General features: G+C 40.0%; 1 pseudogene; it reads right to left on the bottom strand.

Annotated features, from left to right (window-relative positions):
• Window positions 1–800: 800 nt before the first annotated feature.
• On the bottom strand, window positions 801–1,438 carry LOC110565120 (large ribosomal subunit protein eL18-like; annotated as a pseudogene).
• Between the last annotated feature and the right edge of the window lie 3,788 nt (window positions 1,439–5,226).

The following is a 5,226-nucleotide window of genomic DNA, read 5'->3' as shown; positions in this document are numbered from 1 at the left end:
AAAAAAAAAAAAAAAATCAAAAAGAATTCCATGATTTCCTCTATACATACTGCATTTTCAATTGAAACCATTGAAATTGTTGGTAGTGTTTTCCATAATTACAGAAAAAGGTAAATACATTGCCTCATCATGAAATTATCTTTAGTACCAATGAAATATTTGAGTCCCTATCAACTTAAATGTTTTGATAAATGATAAACTATTTCTGGGAACTTCAGTGCTGAAGAATACATCCATAGAGGAAAAACTTCTCCCATTGCTGCCATTTCCAAGGCAAGTTTTATCTCTTTTGTTTTCTAAGACAGTGAGTTTCTTGCCCCTGGGGAGCAGTTGGGCTCAGTGTGAGCTGAAGGGATAGCAGCATCCAGAGTTAAGGAACATTTTGCAGCCCACTTCACCAAACCAAGTTAAATACTTCATTTTATTTCTTAATACTCTGTGGAGATTTTCCTGAAGGACAATATATTGCCAGAAACTTTTGGTTTTGATTCAGAGTACCTTGTCATGCTGGTCAACAGTAGACTGTAGATATGTTTGGCAATGTTTTGCTTCAGTTAAGCAGCTATTGAAGTTCAGCTATAATAAAATATAGACACATGGCTCCAAACATTCCACATGTTTTCTTTAATTGCATTTCCCTGAATCTGCTGGAGGGAAACCTTTTAGCAGATGTGACAAAATTCAACTGCCCTACGAATCGATTTTCATAACTGATGGATTAAGAATGTGTTCAGTGGAAATATGTCTGCTGAAAACATATGTAATGCTGGATTTTTTTAAATAAACAAACAGCTAACAGATTTTTTTGTCAACATCCAAAGCTTTTTAATAACAGTAAGATCCAAGGTTAGTTTTTGTAGCCTCGGCTGGCTCTTCGGCCTCTGGCACGCTCGAACTTCCAGCCCTTGGAGCGGACATAGGGTTTGGTGTGGCTGTGTGGGATCCCTGGGGCCTTGCCAAAATGCCGGTAAACCTCTCTGCCCTTCCGAGGACCAGACAGGAGCACGGTGCCTCGGCCCTTGGGAGACTCCAGGGCCAGCTGGTCAAAGGTGAGGCTCTCACCCCCAGCCCTGAGGGGCGACTTCAGCCAGCTGCTCACTCGCAGTGCACACACCTTCAGCTTGGGCACTTCTAGAATCCTCACATCATCTGTGACCATCCCCACAACCACAGCTGTTTTGTTCTCCCGGCCAGGAAGCTTCATCTTTCGGATCATGCGTGACAGGGACAGAGGTGGCTGGTTAGTGCGGCTCATAAATAACCTCTTCAGCACACTTGATTGAAGGTGGAGTTGGTTCGTCTGGCCAGAAACCTGTACAGCTTGACTAGCAGCCGAAGGTATATGTCCTGGCTCTTGGGCAACTTGCGCTGAACCTTCCGGTCCTTGTTGTGGTGAATGTCAACACCCATGATGGCACCTCCAGCTCGGCCAGGTCCAGCCAGAATTTTTTTTTTTAAAGCTTATCTCATGTATAGAAATTTCAGCATTTTCTACAGAGTGTTGCCCAGACATTTTCCTTCTAGTATCTCATCATGATCATGCAGCTTGTCTAAATGTTAGTTTATTTTTTTCTTTTAGCATGCCAGTCTTTTCACTGATTCCTTGACATGCCTTACTCTGTGTCTACTGAGTAGGCAAGCAGGTTAGTTCTACCATCTCCTGTACCTCTGATCCCACTAAGCTCTTTGAAATCTTTATACTCCTTATTTTTCCACATTGATCCCAAGAAAGACCCAAGGGTTTTGAGTTTTTGAGACCATGAAGAGTTATCTCCATTCCAGCCATGCACCGACAACCTTACCTTCTCATTTGTACTGTTTCCTCTCTGGGGGAAGATGTACCCTTCTTCAGTGATTAAGAAGAAATCTTCTTTATTTCCCCGAGTCTCATCAGATTCATGATGAAAATGCATGAGGCAAACAGTATGAATGAATGCCTGAAGTAGTGCTTTATGAATCATTTTTAGCTCTCTATAAATATATATTGTGTATAAAAGGATTTGTTGTTAATAAAATAATTTCTTAGTAAAGCTACATTTCTTAGCAATTAGAGGTTTTTTTTAAAAACATTTATTTTTATTTTATTTGTTTGAGTCTTTTGTCTGAATATCTGTAACTACATATGCAGTGCCCATAAGGGTTAGAGGGTTACCTGGAACTGAAGTTAGGTATAGTTGTGAGATGTCACATAGGTACTGAGAACCAACCACCAGTCCTATGCAAAGATCAGCAAGTATTCTTATCTCCTGAGCCATCTCTTTAGACCCATCAATCTCATTTTTCTTGGTATTGCCATTGTAATTTCTACATGTCTTTTAATTTTCCCAAGCATCTAAAAGACCCCCAAAACACCATATTTTATCTACATTGAATGAAAGTTGAGAATTAATTTATTTTCCGCTGGAAACTGGAATAGGCTTTAGCTTATCCCTGTTTCTTCCTTTTGGCGGTTATTTTCAACGGATGTTTTCTCTGTCAATGTAAGGAAAGCAGGCTCTGAGAAAAGGAGAAGCCAATGGCATAGGATAAGAATAAGGGCAGTTTTACTGGAAACTGAATGATAGAGAGAGTGATGGACCATACCCGGAGGTGATGACAACCAGCATGAGAGGAGGTCTGTAAATCTCACTGACTTTGTGACATGGAGCACTTTCAGCTAAGTGTGTGTGATGGAACTGTTGGCCTAGATTTTTGAAAGTCAAAGGGAGGAGGAAACAGCAGTCAGGAGAAGGGGTCTTAAGAAAGCTGAATAGTGTGGAGAAGAAGAGTAATGGTACAGCCAATGTAAGAGGAAGAAAACTCTAGACTGCATTACAAATGTACAGTAATATCAATATTGTTTCCATAGCAAATTAATGGTTCAATAGGGAAAAGTAATTAAAACTCCACATTTTGGCCAAGGGGAAAGGAACAAATATGTTCCTCTTTGCTACTAACCCAGAGAGTTCATCTGACCTGGGAAGAAAGAAAGCAGGAGTATGTGGTTATCTGTGCATGTACATGGAGAGAGCCTTAGTGAGAGATGCTGGAAAAAATCTTCCTGGCTTCTTTTCTTAGCAATCAAATGCATGAATTTAACACAAATGTGTGTTTAAATCATTTTAAGCCTCTGCAGTGAGTAGAGAACCCCTTAGTTCTAATCTAAGACAACTATTTCTGAAGGCACGTGTATCTCTTTGTGTAATATTTTCTCCTTTGGTTTCTTCTTTCTTTTTACAATTAATTCTAACATCAAGCTCAATACTGATTCTCCAGATAAGGAAAACCTTCCAGAGTCCATCTGCAATTGATGGCTCTGTATGCATACATGTATGTGCATGTTTTTCTGGGTGATTTTCAAAAATCACTCTAAGAAAAGTTCATAAAGAAATACAGAGGATGGTCATCACTCTGGTCTTCATGCTCCTCCTTAAGGGATTCCTTACAAACTGAGACATGCCTTGGTTCCTCCTATTTTGTATCAGATCTTTTATTCCAATGTCCTCCTTTAAATGTCCTCAGTCCACAGAAGAAAAAACAGCTCACGATCACCAAGCAGTTAGGGGCCAAGAGCCAAGTAAAGTTCAAGTCCTAAGTCTTCATTGCATGAGAGTTTGTGTCACTGGACAAAGGTCACAACTTGTCCTTTAGGGACAATTTAGGAAGGCATGCCGCATACTTCCCTGAAGATCTGATGAAGCTATAGGCAACTGTTCATCACAATGGGGCCAGTGGTAGCTCATGTTTATCACCGTCTTTACTTTCTTCTCTGTCTGGCAACAATTTCCCTAGCAGACAGTCTGGGCTCAGTACTTCAAGAAGACTGCTTTTATGACTGATCATTTCACTAAAATAGAGAAGATAATCTATTTCTGTTGATAATTCCCAAATCTAGACTCTCTTCCTGTACAAAGACAGTTTTATTTGAAAATTCTGGTATCTTTTTCAAAATGTAGAGTCCAAAGGTCAAGATGAGATTAAATAGCCTTACTTTATGGAACTTAGTTAATAACATTTTATTTGCTTTGTAATTTGCCTGATAAATTTCTCTCCTCTTGGGAAAAGGTACTGTAAAAAAATTTAAAGCATCTTATATCTAAAAACAAAATTCCTTGGGCTTAAAAAATATTTGTTTAAGGGTGAGCTCAGTCCTGATGTGACTTGCTGAACTGAAATGAGTGAGTAGGGTGGAGCTCCCCTTTTCTGAAGAATAGTGGAGGGAGGATGGGGGAAGAGGAAGAAAGGGTGGACCAGGAAGAGAGGAGGGAGACGGTTATAATTGGAATATGAAGTGAATAAATTAATTAAAAATTTGTTTGCTTTGATAAGATGGCTAGACTAGCTAAAAAAGGTTATAATTATTCTACTGTTCTCTTCTAAAATTAATCAACTAGAGTAAGTTAGTTCATGCCTGATATTTCCATATAGCTGGTCATTACTTACAGGTATTTTGAATTACTGCAGTATAAACAATGGTGCCAGGGTGTACAGTGAGTTTGTTCTGAGGGGGGAAATCACTGTTTCAAACACGAATTCAGGATTATCTGTGTGAGTGACTACATGCACACAGAGCAAGTAGACATGTAGTATGATGCTTGTGGTGGGGCTAAAGCCAAAATCCACAGGCAGGTGGTCCAGTGCGAGGCTGAAGCCTTTAGACCAGATGGCTCTGCTGGTCACAATGTTACGGTTTCTATTCTGGGAAGCCTCTGCTCTAACCTTAACACTTCCAAACCAGTGTGCTCTCTCTCCTCGGCCCATCTAGAATACTTTCTTAATGAATGGTGCCAATGGTGACATAGTCACAGCTACAGACTACTTTTGTAGCAGCACCTAATTACTCTTTGATTGCATAACTAGAGCCTGGAGCCTAGACATACTGACATATAAGTGACAAGCATACTCCTAGAGGAATGTATGACTTCCTCCACACCTTAGTTGCATATAGCGGTGTACGGTTGTGTGTTTGGATAACAGTATGCTAGAAGCAAAATTATGAATACTCTTCTAGGCAATGTTTCTAGTGATGTGCTCTGTAGTTACAACAGTAAACCCAAGTGCAGCTCACATCGATCTTAAGGACTTAAAGACCCTTTAATTAAGTGATTCATGCTCTCCTGAGAGCTATAACTGAGTAGGAGCTTATTTCCTTGGGACTAACCACAGACACCAATCTCATTTCCCAGTAGATCATTGGTGACAACCTGGGTTTGATTTCCAGCCGTTACACAGTAGTTCAAAACCTTC

This window comes from Meriones unguiculatus, chromosome 3, assembly GCF_030254825.1.
Source record: "Meriones unguiculatus strain TT.TT164.6M chromosome 3, Bangor_MerUng_6.1, whole genome shotgun sequence".
In the NCBI taxonomy this organism is placed as follows: Eukaryota; Metazoa; Chordata; class Mammalia; order Rodentia; family Muridae; genus Meriones; species Meriones unguiculatus.
The sequence above is the reverse complement of the archived record's forward strand: the minus strand, read 5'-3'. Positions and strand labels throughout refer to the sequence as shown.